General features: G+C 39.1%; 1 non-coding gene and 1 pseudogene across 1 annotated transcript; both read right to left on the bottom strand.

Annotated features, from left to right (window-relative positions):
* Positions 1-1,022: 1,022 nt before the first annotated feature.
* LOC131349520 (5S ribosomal RNA) lies at positions 1,023-1,141 on the bottom strand (annotated as a pseudogene).
* A 15,288-nt stretch (positions 1,142-16,429) lies between these two features.
* On the bottom strand, positions 16,430-16,503 carry trnai-aau (transfer RNA isoleucine (anticodon AAU)). Its single transcript has one exon. It is a non-coding gene; the product is annotated as a tRNA-Ile (tRNA).
* Positions 16,504-18,448: the final 1,945 nt, after the last annotated feature.

Here is an 18,448-nt window from a genome sequence, read left to right as displayed (position 1 = left end):
TCACTTTGATGTACCTTGTGCTGTCTTCAATGTCTGTGCCCGTGTAGCACTTCCTTCTCATTCCCAAAACGGGAGAAACTCCCCATCCTTCCAACTTCTTCAGAATTACCACATCATCCAGATAGACGGGCAAATGCATAAAAGAGCCAACATACTCTCTGTTCTGCAGCATCTTTACCCTGCAGTTAATCCCATTTGTCGTCAGTCCATCCATCAATCCGTCGCACAATTGGCCCTTCTCCAGTGTCACCTCATAGGCATGTCCTTGTCTTGGCCTTACCACCAAAATCTCTCCTCCTCCAATCTTCTCTGATATTGCCTTGATAATATCCACCGCTTTCACTTCACTTAATGTATCCACCTCCACAATCACGGTTGCCTCCTTCAGATATTTTCTGTCCCTCAAACTTTTCCTCAGTCCTCCATCCATCTTGTTTCCAACTCGGTGCTGATAAACAAGTCTGTTGTCGTTATTAGTTGGCGTCTCCCCAGCCATTTCCAGGTCCGTAACCGCAGGTACATCCATTTTGAGGAATCTTCAAACGAAAGGCACAAGAACGAAAAAAGACAGGTAAAACCACCTTCCAGACAGCGTTATGCTGCTGTTAGGTGGTTTGTACACAAAGTCAAACGAAAAACAAAGAAAATACACAGAAATAACAAATATACACCACTCCAACAAAAACAAAAAAATTAGTTGTGGGAGAGCCTTCCTCTCCCTACTGCAGCCAACTCACTTCCTCTGAACACTAGAGGGCATTCTCAGAGTAGTATGGCCGTAAGCAAGAGCTGCTTTGAAAAGAATTCTATTTATTTCTGAATGTATTTCTTTATTGGTTTGTTTGTTTGGTGGCTATAAGCAAGAGTTTTTATTTAAAGAATCCTATTTATTTCTGTTTTCATTTATTTGCATGTTCTTCTTTGTTAGTTTGTTTTTCAAAACTTTAGCTAGAGTTTTGCCATCACAGGATGTTGTTCTACGAGAATTCAAAGACAAAAGTAAATGAAGGACTAATATCAAAAGCTTACAGCACCTGCTATTCCCAGGCGGTCTCCCATCCAAGTACTAACCAGGCCCAACTCTTCTAAGCTTCCGAGATCAGAGGAGATCAGGCGTTCTCAGAGTGGTATAGCCATAAGCAAGAGCTGCTTTCAAAAGAATTCTATTTATTTCTGAATGTATTTCTATATTGCTTTATTTGTTTCTTTCTTCCATTGGTTTCTTTGTTTGGTGGCCATAACAAAGAGTTTTTATTTAAAAAATCAAAGACAAAAGTAAATGAAGGACTAATATCAAAAGCTTACAGCACCTGCTATTCCCAGGCAGTCTCCCACCCAAGTACTAACCAGGCCCGACTATGCTAAGCTTCCGAGATCAGACGAGACAAATTTAAAAAATTACACTAAAATATATTATAAATTATACACTTTTCAAATACCAATAGCAATCATTGTCTTCCAACATTGACTTCACTATATTTTTTTATTTTTCCAATCAAAACTGTTTCCCACAATATAAAAACAAATGCAATAGGCCTTCTTCACACTCCATACATACCCTACAATATGCATCTCATTTCCATCAAAATACAATTGTGCTTCAATAAAAGGTTAAAATTCTCTAGCATTTGATCCATATATTTCATTCCCACATTCCTCCATATCTCACCTTCGTTTAAATCATCATATCTTTCTCTCCAATAATTATTTGCCACAGGTTTGACAACAGCCATTTCTCTAACACCAGATGAAGGTCTTTCACTTTACATTCAATAAATAAATTGTTTTCCCCCTTTTTCTTTTTAAAAAGCAATTCAGGCATACCCCCCTCCTCTCCTTCATTTCTTTCAATCCTTCCCACCCATTCATTAGGTATAGCTTTCTTCACATTTTCATATTGTTTAATCAGCATTCCTTTTCCAACTTTTCCACTTTACTCAAATATTGCATCAACTATTGCTTGCAACGGAAGATATCCTTCTATTACTTCATACAACAGATCTTTTATTTGCCTTATATCTGCATCCCACCATTCCTTATAATAAAACCTATTTCCCTCCTTTGTGATATTCTGATTTAAAAATAAAGGTTGTTCCAGCAATTGTGTTCTCCCTTTTGGTACAATCAATATATTATCTAAAAAATTCCCCCAAGCTGTTTCAAACTGTTTCAACTCTCCTATCCTTGCCCGCACCATAAAAAACACATCACAGTGCGTGCACGGCCGTTAAAGCAACAGAACCCAAATTATATGTGAGAAACATAAGAAATATTGAAACATATACATAGGAACTATCAAAATAGGCTCTCAAAGAAAGTTACAGACATTTTACTTAGTCATTACTTGCAAATCAACACTTTAAGCAAACATTTATAATGTACAAATTTTTGAAATATCAAATTGGCTCTTACATATCAGCCCCTAATTGTCTTTCAACAAAACAATCACCAACTTATTTACACCTAAGAGCCAAATAAAATTTAAAGACAACATTTAGTCTTGACTGAAAACCCTTAAATGTGATAATACCTTGAAATTTGGCTACAAACAAAAAAGATCCTTCAATTATGCGTAATGTGCATAAGAGACTACAAGTCTGCCTTCAAAAGCAAACAAAGCTTAGTAACAGGCCGTAAAAGAGTGTTCGTGTTGATTTTTACTTGGGCTTGCCGTATAAGACCCTTGTTGTCTGTGAAAGTTGTAACACACGTCCCAGTACCCAAGAGTTCCGAGGTGCGGAATCATCAACAATCAACACAATGTCCCAAGGCTTTAAATTTTTCATTAGGCCTTGCCATTTTTGTCATTCTTGTAAGTCTGGTAGGTACTCTTTGACCCAGCGCTTCCAAAATAGGTTAGCCATATATTGAACTTGGCACCACCTACATCTGGAATATAGGTCTGCTTGATCAAAAACCCCAAGGGACATCACTTTCAGCAGCAGCAAATGATTTGGAGTGAGGGCCTCCAAGTCATTTGGGTCATTGGACACCTTAGTGATGGGTTGAGTATTGACTATTGCCTCCACCTCATATAGGAGTGTTTGAAGACTTTCTTCATCAAGAGGCTGCTATTTTACAGTGGAGTTGAGAATTTTTCAGACAGTCCGTATTCGCCGTTCTCAGACTCCTCCATGGTGGGATGCAGCTGGGGGGTTGAAAATCCAGTGTACACCATTTGCAAGCAATGTGGCTTGAATCCTGTCATTCTTCAAACCTTATATGGCCTGTCACACCTCCCTTTCTGCCCCAATGAATTTTGTTTTATTGTCAGACCTGATTGTTTGTACCTGACCCCTTCTAGCAATAAATCTCCTCAGTGCATGAATGCATGAGTCAGTATCCAAAGAGCTAGCAATCTCAATGTGAACAGCTCTTAACGTCAGGCAAGTAAAGATTACCCCATATCTTTTAATCAATGTCCTCTCTCTTTTTATTTCAAATGGGCCAAAATAATCAACACCTACATTTGTGAATGGGGGTTCATCTAGCAAAAGTCTGTCATGGGGAAGGTCAGCCATGAGTTGTTTGCCTGTAATGCTGCGCTGACGTTTACACATGGTGCATTGAGACATAATTTTTCTAATGCCCATATGCACTTTTGGAATCCAGTATTTCTCTCGCAACTTTAACATATGATTGCGGCCACCATGACCAATATTTACATGTATTGATCGTAAAATCAGATGTGAAACATGGTGATCCCTTGTCAAAATTGCAGGATGCTTGGATTCCTCGGGCATAGCTGATCTGCTTAGTCTGCCACCTACTCTTAGGATTTTATCTTGCAAAACTGGTGACAACTTGTAGAGAATGCTCCTGCGTATAACAGTTTTACCTTGCTGGAGGGCTTTGATTTCTTCAGGAAACATGGTTGTTTGGCTGTAGCAAATTATCTCTTTCTCAGAATTTTTAATGTCAGTTACAGTCAATGTACCACCTGATGGTGAAGTTTTGAAGTTTTCCATTTCCCTTTCAAGTTCAGAATCCACTGATGTATTGCATCTTAGAGTACAGCTCTTTCCTCTTTTCCATCAGTGTCTTCAGAATTCCTTTAAATTTGAGGAACCATGCAAGGGCTCTTTTCAAACGATACCAATCTGAGTAGTGTGAAAAGTACTGAGAAATATAGTCATAACTGTCTGCACATACTGTATTGACTGAGACTTCCCTAACTTCAAGATCATTGTCAGATATCCTAAGACTGTGACTTGGAATTTTTGGCCATTCTGATTCGGGCTTTGTCAGAAAGGGTGGACCTGTAAGCCATGTATTTGCTTCAAGGAAAGCATCTATGGTAAGTCCTCTTGAGGCAATGTCAGCCGGGTTGACAGCAGAATTCACATACCTCCATTGTGACACCTTTGAAAGCTCCCTAATTGCTGTTACCCTGTTGGCCACATATGTACAGAACCGTGTGCTTTCATTGTTGAGATATTTCAGAACTGAAGTACTGTCTGTCCAAAATACAGACTCCCAAAGAATCAAGTCCAATTCAGATTTCAGCATATTGTCCATTCTAGCAGCCATTGTAGCTGCTGTGAGCTCAAGGCATGGCACGGTAACAGGCCTTAGTGGAGCAACCCTTGCTTTACCCATAACAAAGGCACAATGTTGGGTACCTCTATGATTCTCCATGAGCAATTACGAAACCATGCCCTAACCCAGCTCACTGGAATCTGCAAAATGATGCAGCTGTGCTGAAGTGACTTCATTAAAGTTAAGTGGCTGTATGCAACTCTCAATTTGAAAGTCATTTAAGTTCTGAAGACTAGCCAACCACAGGTTCCATTGATGTCTGAGAACATTTGAAATACCATCATCCCATTCATGTTTTGTCCTACAAAGCTCTTGCAGTATTTGTTTTGCAGGAAGAATGACTGGAGAAAGTATACCCAGGGGATCATAAATGGAGCTGACCATGGACAAGATACCTCTCCTTGTTAGAGGTTGTTCCCTCAGGGTTAGAGTATCTGTCAGAGTATTGCAGAGTATCCGTATCTACACACCACTGAACCCCCAGTGCCCTTTCCAATGGCTGTTTGTCCTTCTCCAGATCTAAGTCCTTCACAATCTTTGCTTTGCTCTCCTCACTTATGGATGCAAGTACGATACGACTACTGGACATCCACTTGGTCAAAGTAAAACCTCCTGCTGCACACACCTCCCTTAATTCATGTATTAGAGCAATAGCCTGCTGTTCAGTAGCCACAGACGTCAAACAGTCGTCCACATAGAAATTCCTAAGGACTGTCTGAATTACCTCTGGTCTGTGCTGTGCACTGTTGTCCTTTGTGCAACTCTATAGAGCATAGATCGCACAACTTGGGGAGGATGTGGCACCAAATAAGTGAACAGTTATTCTGTACTCCTCCATTTCCTGAGCAGTGTCCCCTTTTGGCCACCAAAGGAATCTCAACAGGTCCTTGTCTTTAGTAGGAACTCTGACCTGATGAAACATCGCCTTTATATCCACCACAAGGGCTATTGGCTTAAGTCTGAATCTCATTAGCACACCAATGAGAGAATTATTTAGGTTGGGTCCTTGTAGCAGCTGAGAGTTGAGTGATTTACCTTGGTAAGCAGCTGCGCAGTCGAACACCACTCTAAGTTTGTGTTTTTGTGGGTGATACACCCCATGATGCGGGATGTACCAAATTCTGCCAAGGTTTCCTTTGATTTCACTTGCAGGGACCTTTTCGGCATAACCTTTCCATAACATGTCCTCCATGAAACTACAGTAGTCTTTATGGAAATCCAAATTTCTTATGAACTTCCTTTTCAAAAATTGAGCATGCAGAGAAGCAACAACATAGTTCTTAGGAAACACTACATCCTTTTTTCTCAATGGAAGGTCAATGCAGTAATGTCCATCAGCAAGCTCAATGGATTGTGATACTGACTCCATAAACTGCCTATTCTCTATGGACATTTCCAATTTTTCAGCTTGCCTACTCTCAGGAAAATCATAACTCATTTGCTGTTGAATCAGGTTCTCTAGGCTTACCACTGAAATCCTATTTGCCGTCACCTGTGGCCATCCTGTGTCCCTGCTAGTCTGGGTATTCTCTCTCTCCAAAGGTCCATTTATAATCCAGCCCAGGATGGTCTTGACAGCAAAAGGTCCATCTCCTCTGCTGTTGATGACCCTCCAAGGCTCAAGAACCTTGGGTACATTTGTTCCTATTAGTAAGCCAATACCTGTGTCAATCTGAGGAAGATGCACCTCTTCAAGATCATTGTCAGATATCCTAAGACTGTGACTTGGAATTTTTGGCCATTCTGATTCGGGCTTTGTCAGAAAGGGTGGACCTGTAAGCCATGTATTTGCTTCAAGGAAAGCATCTATGGTAAGTCCTCTTGAGGCAATGTCAGCCGGGTTGACAGCAGAATTCACATACCTCCATTGTGACACCTTTGAAAGCTCCCTAATTGCTGTTACCCTGTTGGCCACATATGTACAGAACCGTGTGCTTTCATTGTTGAGATATTTCAGAACTGAAGTACTGTCTGTCCAAAATACAGACTCCCAAAGAATCAAGTCCAATTCAGATTTCAGCATATTGTCCATTCTAGCAGCCATTGTAGCTGCTGTGAGCTCAAGGCATGGCACGGTAACAGGCCTTAGTGGAGCAACCCTTGCTTTACCCATAACAAAGGCACAATGTTGGGTACCTCTATGATTCTCCATGAGCAATTACGAAACCATGCCCTAACCCAGCTCACTGGAATCTGCAAAATGATGCAGCTGTGCTGAAGTGACTTCATTAAAGTTAAGTGGCTGTATGCAACTCTCAATTTGAAAGTCATTTAAGTTCTGAAGACTAGCCAACCACAGGTTCCATTGATGTCTGAGAACATTTGAAATACCATCATCCCATTCATGTTTTGTCCTACAAAGCTCTTGCAGTATTTGTTTTGCAGGAAGAATGACTGGAGAAAGTATACCCAGGGGATCATAAATGGAGCTGACCATGGACAAGATACCTCTCCTTGTTAGAGGTTGTTCCCTCAGGGTTAGAGTATCTGTCAGAGTATTGCAGAGTATCCGTATCTACACACCACTGAACCCCCAGTGCCCTTTCCAATGGCTGTTTGTCCTTCTCCAGATCTAAGTCCTTCACAATCTTTGCTTTGCTCTCCTCACTTATGGATGCAAGTACGATACGACTACTGGACATCCACTTGGTCAAAGTAAAACCTCCTGCTGCACACACCTCCCTTAATTCATGTATTAGAGCAATAGCCTGCTGTTCAGTAGCCACAGACGTCAAACAGTCGTCCACATAGAAATTCCTAAGGACTGTCTGAATTACCTCTGGTCTGTGCTGTGCACTGTTGTCCTTTGTGCAACTCTATAGAGCATAGATCGCACAACTTGGGGAGGATGTGGCACCAAATAAGTGAACAGTTATTCTGTACTCCTCCATTTCCTGAGCAGTGTCCCCTTTTGGCCACCAAAGGAATCTCAACAGGTCCTTGTCTTTAGTAGGAACTCTGACCTGATGAAACATCGCCTTTATATCCACCACAAGGGCTATTGGCTTAAGTCTGAATCTCATTAGCACACCAATGAGAGAATTATTTAGGTTGGGTCCTTGTAGCAGCTGAGAGTTGAGTGATTTACCTTGGTAAGCAGCTGCGCAGTCGAACACCACTCTAAGTTTGTGTTTTTGTGGGTGATACACCCCATGATGCGGGATGTACCAAATTCTGCCAAGGTTTCCTTTGATTTCACTTGCAGGGACCTTTTCGGCATAACCTTTCCATAACATGTCCTCCATGAAACTACAGTAGTCTTTATGGAAATCCAAATTTCTTATGAACTTCCTTTTCAAAAATTGAGCATGCAGAGAAGCAACAACATAGTTCTTAGGAAACACTACATCCTTTTTTCTCAATGGAAGGTCAATGCAGTAATGTCCATCAGCAAGCTCAATGGATTGTGATACTGACTCCATAAACTGCCTATTCTCTATGGACATTTCCAATTTTTCAGCTTGCCTACTCTCAGGAAAATCATAACTCATTTGCTGTTGAATCAGGTTCTCTAGGCTTACCACTGAAATCCTATTTGCCGTCACCTGTGGCCATCCTGTGTCCCTGCTAGTCTGGGTATTCTCTCTCTCCAAAGGTCCATTTATAATCCAGCCCAGGATGGTCTTGACAGCAAAAGGTCCATCTCCTCTGCTGTTGATGACCCTCCAAGGCTCAAGAACCTTGGGTACATTTGTTCCTATTAGTAAGCCAATACCTGTGTCAATCTGAGGAAGATGCACCTCTTCAAGGTACTTCCACTTCTTAACATCCTTCTGTTGCAGAATGTTTTCTCTTTTAACTGGAATCTCCCTTTGTGCGAACACCTGAGGGAAATCCACAAAATTGTTCTCATTCAGTCCGCTTATTTCCAGTTCAGTGAAAACGCATACCAACAGACCTTCCCTGACCCATAGTATGCAGCAGGATGTTTGCTTTCCTACCAGTTAGCCTTAGTTCCTTTGTTAGATGCTCTGTGCAGAATGTTGCAGAACTTCCCAGGTCCAAGAAGGCATAGGTCATAACCTCATGATTTCCTCTTTTAGACTTAACTCTGACTGGTACAATGACCAATGAGCACACTACATTACCAGCCCCAGTACAGCCACAAGTTTCACTGGTTATGGTTCATGACTCGGTGACAGTTGTGGAGCTTTCCCCATCCTGAAATCCTGAAAGTGCTGACTTCCTGTCTGGAAGATGAAGGATGGTTGGATGCTTCAGTGAGCATTTCTGACAAGTAATTCTTTGCATACAATCTTTACTCATATGACCTGGTAACAAGCAACCATAGCACAAGCCCTTAGATTTCAAAAAGGCAAGTTTTCTTTGTGTGGCTTATACTTCAGAACATTGCAAACATCCAATCCATGGTCCCTATTACAGCACAAGCAAAGGGTACCCTGGCTTGGGTTTGCTCCCCCCTTTTCCTTTGCTCTTGGGTTTTTGTGTTCCAAAACAGGTGTCACACTTGATACAAATGTGTCTTTCTTTGCTTTCGTTTGTATGTTACTTGATTTATTTGGTTCGAGTTTGAGATTGTCTTTTTCCATTTTGTTATCCAGAATATTACCAAACAATGGATGAGAAGCGATCCTTGCCTGTTTGTCTACATAACTGACCAAGTCAGCGAATTTCACTCTCGAGCCAGTTCTTTCTTGATGCTCGCAGGCCACTACACGCCACCTTTCCCTCAGTTTGAAAGGAAGCTTTGACACAATTGCACGCACGTTGCTTGGACTGTCCATCTCTTCAATATATTCCACACTATCAACGGTGTTGAGACAACCTGTAAGGAAAAGAGCAAAATCTGTTAAGGCATTATTATCCCCAGGCTTTAAAGTTGGCCAGTTCAGTGCCTCTTCTGTAAAGGCGGTGGCGATTGTGAACTCATTACCAAAATGTTGGTAAAGTAGTCTCTTAGACTCTTTGTAGCCCCTTTCAGAAGGCATGTGTTGACAACTGCGTACCAGTACCTTTGGTTGCCCCATGGTAAACTACTCTAAGAAGTACAGTCTATTTTTATTATTTGTCTTGTTTTCCACGCCATGTTCAAAGGCTCGCATGAAGAATGTGAAGTCAAGCGGGTCTCCACTAAAGATTGGAATATCCATAGGCGGGAGAGTAGACAAAGACTGCTGTTTTATGAAAATCTCAGCAATGTCATTTTGACGGTGCATGATGTTAAGCAAACTTCCTGTATCAATGTGTGCAGGAATTGTCATACCTGTCCTTGATTGCTCTGATCTAGCAAAATCCTGCTGCCCATCGCTGACTGTTGGAACTGTGTCAACACCAGGTGCTAACTCGCAAAAACATGGTTTTGGACGTACCACTTTATCAGACATAGCTTTAATATTTTCGGTAGTTGTGGCAGCCCTTGCTGCACCACCAGATGCAACAGAAACACTACGAGCTGGTTCATACATGGACAAAACCTGAAGTTTGGCTTCAGCCACAGCAATAGCAGTTTGGAGCTCTAAATTTTCCTTCTTTGCTTTGATCTCAGCCTCAAGCTCTTGTCTCTGTTTCAAAACATTAGCTCGCTCCAACCACTCTGCTTTTTAAGCTTCAATTCTCAGCCTAGAAGAAGCTGTAGAGGACATGCTGAAGGCCACTTGACTAGCAGATTTTCTTGGAAGGAAGAGAAGTTGTGAAGAAGAAATAACCATTGAGGGACTGTCAGTACATTCAACCTCAACCCCATATTTCTCTGCCTCTTTGGATTGGAGGTTTACTCTTTCAATCCAATCATTCAATCATTGTCTACAAAGTGCTTAATATCTTGAGACTTAGGTTCAAACCAGTGTACCTGATCTAAATACGCCTCATCATCTGACATAAGTTCTCTGGTAGCATTGTTAATGTCTTGGAATGCAAGAAAGGACTGTGCAAACTCACCCTTTAAACTCACTGCATACATTTATACACAGTGTCAACATTACCAGAGTCCTCAAGCAAAGCTTCGATGTGTCTCATTTGCCTTGTTAAATGCCCCAGTTTGGCCTTCCTAGACCCCATCAACTGGTTAAGCCGTTCCTCTTGTGCTTTAGCAGTCATCTTCGGCACTCTTTTTGAGGCCATGTTCCCTTCCTCTATTTCCATAGTAATTAGTATTCATGTTCAAAGCACGCATTCCATTCACCAAAAAAGCAAGAGATCGCCCTCTTGCGATGTTGTATGGAAGCACAAACATGGCGGGACTCAGCATATTTCAAAAAGAACCTAGGTCCACAAAGCAAAATAATAACCCTGAAACGCCCAAAAACGGCGAAAGTTCACCAAAGTCCGAACAGATAATCCAGAATGTGAATAATCCAAACGCCATCGAAAGATATCAGCCGCGATAGTCCATTATAATCCAAGTATCATGAATGATGATGCGTGACTGATATTGCTCAGTACTCCACTCGTAATCCAACCAAATATTGTGCGTTTGAAAAAACAAGAGAAGTTTTCTTACTAATGTACATGTAGCGGACTGGATTAACTTAAAGGGCAAGGAAAAAAGGAGGAGGTTCTTACGCGTCACAAAGTCAGTCAAGAAATTAGTAACAAATAAAAGTTTAATTAAAACAAAACATATAAATCCGGTTAGTTCTTATCCTATGCTGTTACACTTGTAGTCCCTGTAACTTGTGTTTCCTCAAACACTTAAGCACAAGTTTTACCTATAAAGACCACAAACAGTAACGTTAGGACATAAACGGTAAGAAAACTGTTTCTCTCCTATCCTTGCCCGCAACATACAAAAACACATCACAGCGTGTGTGCGGCCGTTAAAGCAACATAACCCAAATTATACGTGAGAAACATAAGAAATATTGAAATATATACATAGGAACTATCAAAATTGGCTCTCAAAGAAAGTTACAGATATTGTACTTAAAGTCATTACTTGCAAATCACTTTAAGCAAACGGTTATAATGTACAAATTTTGACATATCAAATTGGCTCTTAGATACACAATATATTACTTCCCATGCTAAAATTTCTTTATAAAGAAATCCATTACATTTTTCCACATAGCCTTTTTCTTTACATCAACAAACTTTTTCACTACTTTGACCCTTAAAGTTCATCCTCAGAAGTGGATCTATAAGCCCCAGTCCTCCTATTTCACTCCCCCCAATAAGTGTATCATAAGCAATCTTCGCTCTTACTCTGCCCCACAAAAAATCTAGAACACTTTCTTTTATTCTTTTATAGTACTCAGAGGTACTCACAGGTACTCTCTGAGAGGTACTCAGAGATAGTACTTATTCTTATATTGCACTCAGCACATACCAAATTTTAGAAAGCATTAAAGCATTCCATCATCAATACTTTCCCTTTTAATGTTAAATTCCTCAATTTCCAAAATCTCAGTCTTCTTTCAATTCCTAGCACTCCCTCCCAATTAAAATCATCAGCTTTATTAGAATCTACACCTATGCAGATCCCCAATATTTTTGTGTTCTTCTTCTTTCTTAAAATGTACATGCTGAGGTAGAGGTTCCAGCTTCCCAATCCTCATACACACACTCTTTTCAACATTCACCTTTGCTCCTGACCCTTTACACTATTTGCAAGATATTCATTGCCCTCATAACACTTTGAACGTCTTCAACCAACAATGTCGTATCATCTACTTCTTTAGTAGTTCCTTCTATTCTTATGCCTTTTATCTCATTATATGCTTTTATTGCTAATCCCAGTGGCTCTGCTACTAGTGAATATAGTAAAGTAGATAATGGGCATCCTTGTCTAATCGATCTTCTTGGTTGAAAACATAAAATTATAATTTTAGGTAAAACCTTTTTCAGTCTATTTGCTAAAACCTTGGCTAAAATTTTAAAGTCTGTATTTAGCATGGTTGAAGGCCTATAGTTCTTTAAATCGTTTGTATTCCCTCTTTTTTTATACATCATTTTAATCATTCCTATCTTTTTTTCACTTAATTCTCCTCTTTCAAAATTCTCATCATATACTTCTTTCAATACTGGTACTATCATTTCCCTAAAACTCTTATAATATTCATTGGTTAAACCATCTATACCAGGGCTTTTCCCTGTAATTAGTTGTCCTATTGTTATATCAATTTAATCTTCCGATATCTCTGCATCACATAAAACTTTATCTTCCTCCAAAACTTTTGCCTTTATTTGATCTAAACAAAATTCTTCTTTCTTATCTATGCCCCTTCCCTTAAACATATCTTCATAAAAAATTTTAACAGTAGATAAGATTGCTTCAATTCCTTGTTTCTTCTCTCCATTCTCATCTACCACGTCCTTTATTAAATCTGCTTTCTGTCTTGTATTTTCTAAATTAAAAAAGAACTTTGTGCTTCTTTCTCCTTCTACAACATACTTTGCTTTACTTCTAATTATAGCCCCCTTAAATTTTTCATCTTCAATTTCTCTTAATTGTTCTTCTAACTTTAACATTTCCCCTAATCCTCTCTCCTCGTTTCCCTCGGGTTAGGGGTTGTTTCTTTTTCCAGCTCTTTTTTTATTTTCATTTCCTTACCATTTTTCTCTTTTCTTAAAATTCACATTATCCCACCATATTCTTTCTTCTCTTTCATACATCTCATTCATTTTACTATCTTCTATTATCTGCCTAATTTTTCCCTTATAATATTCATCCTTCAAAATTACTGCATTTAAAACCCAAACCCCTGCTCCCCTTTCTATTCCTGTTAAATCTAAATCCACACTTACGAAATAATGACCACTAAGACCAACTTCTTTAAAATATACTCTTTTGATATTTCCCTCCATTTCCCTGTCACATAAAACATAATCAATTCTACTTTGTTTTACCTCATTCATTACCACTTGTTTTCTTGAAAATTCTCTTCTTGTCCTATTTCTTTCCATCTATCAAATTACTTTCCTTAAATACTTTCATCAGCTCTTCTCTACCCTTCCCAGCTTTAAAAACCATTTTACTCTCCAAGTCTAACTCTGAAAAGACAGTATTAAAATCTCCTATTAAAATAACATTCTGCCATCTTTTTATGTTCGTATTCACCTTTTGAAAAAATTCAACCTTCTCTTTTCCTTCATCTGGGGCATGTACATTATAAATTATAATATTCTCTTCATCTTTTTCTGTTTTAACAGCCATGCTTTTCCCTACCCCATCATCAAATATAACTTGTTCTTTTTCACATACCCCTGTCTTTATTAAAATTGCTACCCCACGCCCTATTTTCTATTCTCCATTATTCGCATACATATTACCATCCCATTTTGTTGGCACCATGGTGGCATAGTGGTTAGCACTGTTGCCTCACAGCAAGAAGGTCCTGGATTCAAATCCTGGGGTTGAACAGGCTGGGGTCTTTCTGTGTGGAGTTTGCATGTTCTCCTCATGCCTGTGTGGGTTTACTCTGGGTACTTCCTCCTACAGTCCAAAAACATGTACATTAGGTTGATGAATTTTTCCAGTTTGTTTCTTGCATTATTATCACATCAGCTTCTTTACATAGGACCTCCATTTTTTTTTTTTTTCAAATTTCTCCGTCTTCAGTAAACTTCTAGCATTCCATGATACCTATATTCAAATATAGCATTATTAATAAGTGGTTAAAATAATTAAAAGCCAAAAGTTGTCCTCTTAATCTCCTTCCTCCACCTCCTCTTCCATCAGCGCTTGAAATCTATTTTCCCACCCACTTTTCTCTATGCGCTGTTCTTTTCTTAAAAGTCTCTTTTTCCTAGGCGCATCCAAATTTGGTGTTACCTTGATAGTTCTTCTTCTAAGCATCTCCCTTCTGTCCTTTCTATGGCTCATTCTCCTCACTCCTTTCTCCTCTTCAGTCGTCTCTTTCTTCATTCCCTCCTTGTCTTTTAGTACTGCGTTCCCTCCTCTGTGTCAAATTTAGTACTATATGGCAGTGACACCACTTCTTTAGGGAACTTTACCATTAAATACCTTGTGCCCGGATACAGTCTCCTTCTGATGTGTTATGCCCCAGTTTTCTAATTTGTCCAAAATTTCAGAGTCCTCAATGTAGGCCGGCAAATGTATAAAAGAGACCACATACTCCCTTGTTTTCAGCCTTTAAATCTCACACAGTTTTCCTTTTATCATCAGTCCCTCATCCAATCCATCACACGCCTAACTATTTGTAAATGTAATTTCATATGCTTTTCCTTGCCTTGGCCTGACTGCTAGAATCTTCCATCCTCCAATCCTGTCGTTCACCACTTTAATAATGTCCTCCGCTCTTGCATTTCTCTGTTCCGCTTTGTCAATAATCACTGTAGCCTCTTTAGAATAAATCCGCTTGTTGTAATCCATTCATCCATGTCCATTCTGTTGTCTTTTACCCTTTTCTTTGTCCATTAACGCTCGTCTTTCTCCCGCCATGTCCACTTCATTGCATTGTAATCCATCCATTTTCAAAAACACACACACACAAAAATAAATAAATAAATAAATAAATAAATAAATAAATAAATAAATAAATAAATAAATAAATAAATAAATAAATAAAAATTCCTCCCCAAACAGCAAAAACTGCTGCTGGGAAGCATTTTAACTCTAACAAAATAAAGCTAATACAAAACACACAATTTTCCTTTTTTCGAAAAATAAACAAAAGCAAAAGATTTTGGTGAGCCTCTCTCACCAACTGCCTACAACAAACTACCAAAAAACTTAAAAAAAAAAATAAATATAAAAATAATTATTTTTATTCATGAATGTGTTTGTTGGTTTCTTTGGTGGCCATGAGCAAAAATTTTCATTTAAAGAATCCTATTTATTTATGTTTTTATTTGTTTGCATGTTCTTTTTTGTTAGCTTGTTTTTCAAAAAAGAGTTTTTCGATAATGAGATGTTTTCCTAAGAGAATTCAAAGACAACAGTAAATGAAGGACTAAAAGAAAAGAATTATTTTTATTTATTAATGTATTTCTTTGTTGGTTGGTTTGTTTGTTTGTTTGGTGGCCATGAGCAAGAGTTTTTATTTAAAGAATCCTATATATTTCTGTTTTTATTTGTTTGCATGTTCTTCTTTGTTAGTTTGTTTTTCAAAACTTTAGCTAAAGTTTCACGATCATAGGATGTTGTCCTAAGAGAATTCAAAGACAACAGTAAATGAAGGACTAATATCAAAAGCTTACAGCACCTGGCATTCCCAGGTGAAATCCCATCCAAGTACTAACCAGGCCTGACTCTGCTAAGCTTCCGAGATCAGACGATATCGGGCATTCTTTTTTCTTTTTTTCTTTAATTTTATACTTCACTGAAATACAGCATATACAAATACAAACATTACAAACATCATACAGTTTCATCATATATACTCAAACATTTAACAGTCTTCAATTATTTCTATACCCTTGTCCTTTAAAATCTCTGCCACTTCTTTTGTAAACATTTTGTAAATAGTCATCTCTTTTCTTTCCATTTTCAAATACCTCCACAATGTTAAAATGTATTCTCCCACCATGTACTTAAATGATTTCCAGAAATTCAATATACAACCATTCCTTTTCCCAATATTTCTACTTCTCCATATTGTATGTTTCACTATAACAAGGGGCATAACCCAGAGGTCAATGGATCGAAACCATCCTCTGCTAAGCGCAGTTTCTTTAAAAGCATTTCGCTACATGCCGTACTGTGTATGATATTGTATGTGACAAATAAAATTTGAATTTGACTACTTTTACACAGTCTATACTGGCATGCAGCATAATAATTGTACTGACAAGAAAGTGTCAGATGGTAGCAAAATTGAGAGAGAAACAGCAAGGTTAATACCTGTATGGGATTCCAGCACATATGCACCTTTTTTTTTTTTTTTTACTTCTTATTATCCCGTGCAGAGATTCTTCTTTTAGCTATTAGAGACTACAGAGGTGGACAACGTTAAGATGAAAAACCCCTCGATGGCCCGTACGGGGATCGAACCTGCGACCTTGGCGTTATTAGCACCACGCTCTAACCAACTGAACTAACCGGCCAGCGAGAATTGAGTCGTGCGTGTGTGTGTGCACACATACGTATGCGATCATGTATCTTTTTATGATATAGAATGCCCTTGCCTGCCACAAATGATCAGACATTGTTCCTATTCTCCATGAACTTCTATCCCATAAACAACTACTAAATAATCTTAAACAACATTTGTATGTAATGCCATCAACAAATTGGTAAATTTAGGCTTATTATTTCTGGCATAGTTGCCAAAAGAATTAACGTAATTAGTCCACCAATGCTACATGACAACCATAGCCCAAATGCTGCAAAAGATTGGAAAATTGGATTTTGGAAGAAGACATGCAAAAGTAGTCTCTCAGCAAACAAGTGGACCTAAGTTCTAAGGGTGAGTGGAAAAAAACTACTTTTTTTCCCTTGTGCACAGCACTACATTTGGTGGAAATCGTCTAGAATCCTCACCATCTTGAGAACAGCATCCAAACATTGAAGCATGTTGGTAGGGGCATCATGTTGTGAGAATGCTTTTCATCAGCAGAGACTGGTAAGGTGGTCAGGTTTGAGGGCAAATTTAAGAAGAATATATTGTATAATGTTGTTTTTGCTGTTGTTTCCTTACCTGTGGTCAGGGTCATCATTGCACAGAGATAGTGGAACAGAGAAGACAGGGCTCATGAAGAGCTTTAGAGAGACTAAACCTTTTTATGGGCCTTCGGCCACTTGATGGAGCCCCAGTGGCCTAATGGATAAGGCACTCCTAAGCTAGGGATTGTGGTTTCCAGCCAAAAGTAGGGTGCACTTTGAGCAGAGTGGCACAGCAGAAGCGTGCTGGGCCCATAACCCAGAGGTCGATGGATTGAAACCATCCTCTGCTAAGCGCGGTTTCTTTAAAAGCATTTCGCTACATGCCGTACTGTGTATGATATTGTATGTGACAAATAAAATTTGAATTTGGCTCCTTTTACACAGTCTGTACTGGCATGCAGCATAGTAATTGCACTGACAAGAAAGTGTCAGATGGTAGCGAAATTGAGAGAGAAACAGCAAGGTTAATTCCTGTATGGGATTCCAGCTTATCCACTTTATTTTTTTTAACTTCTTATTATCCCCATGCAGAAATCACTTTTTTTTTGCTATTAGTACGAGACTACAGAGGTGGACAACATGTTAGGATGAGAAACCCCTCGACAGCCCGTACAGGGATTGAACCCACAACCTTGGAGTTATTAGCATCACACACTAACCAACTGAGCTAACCGGCCAGCAAGAAATGAGTCGTGCGTGTGTGTGTGCATGCATGCGTATGCGATGGTGTATCTTTTTCATTTCACTTCAATTCAATTAAATTTATTTTTGTATAGTGCTTTTAACAAAGAGCATTGTCTCAAAGCAGCTTTACATGAGAAATGACATAAGAAAACAGCAATCATATATACAGACAAACAGACAGGCAGTCCTAGACAGCCTGAGGTGACTGAGGTGCCTGTGGCAAGGAAAAGCTCCCTTAGATGGTAAGAGGAAGAAACTTTGAGAGGAACCAGACTCAAAAGGGAACCCATCCTCATTTGGGTGACAATTGTGTGATGCCGATCACATGTAGAGAAACAAACAAACCAACAAACAAAGAAATCCATTCATAAATAAAAAGAATTCTTTTCAAAACAGCTCTTGCTTACGGCCATACCACTCTGAGAACGCCCTCTAGTCTTCACAGGAAGTGTTGGCTGCAGTAGGGAGAGGAAGGCTCGCCCACAACTCGTTTGCTTGAATTTGTTTTAGAGTTTTGTATGTTCATTCTTAGAATATTTTCTTTTTGGGTTTTTTTTGTTTACGTGTTTAAACCACCTAACAGCAGCTTAATGTTTTACTTGTCTTTTTTGTCATTTTTAAGGCTTTTTGTGCCTTTTGTCTGAGTGTATTTTCAAAATGGATGGACCTGCAGTTACGGACTTTGAAATGACTGGAGAGACA

This window comes from Hemibagrus wyckioides, linkage group LG29, assembly GCF_019097595.1.
Source record: "Hemibagrus wyckioides isolate EC202008001 linkage group LG29, SWU_Hwy_1.0, whole genome shotgun sequence".
Lineage (NCBI taxonomy): Eukaryota > Metazoa > Chordata > Actinopteri > Siluriformes > Bagridae > Hemibagrus > Hemibagrus wyckioides.
This window is presented reverse-complemented; position numbering and strand designations above follow the sequence as displayed.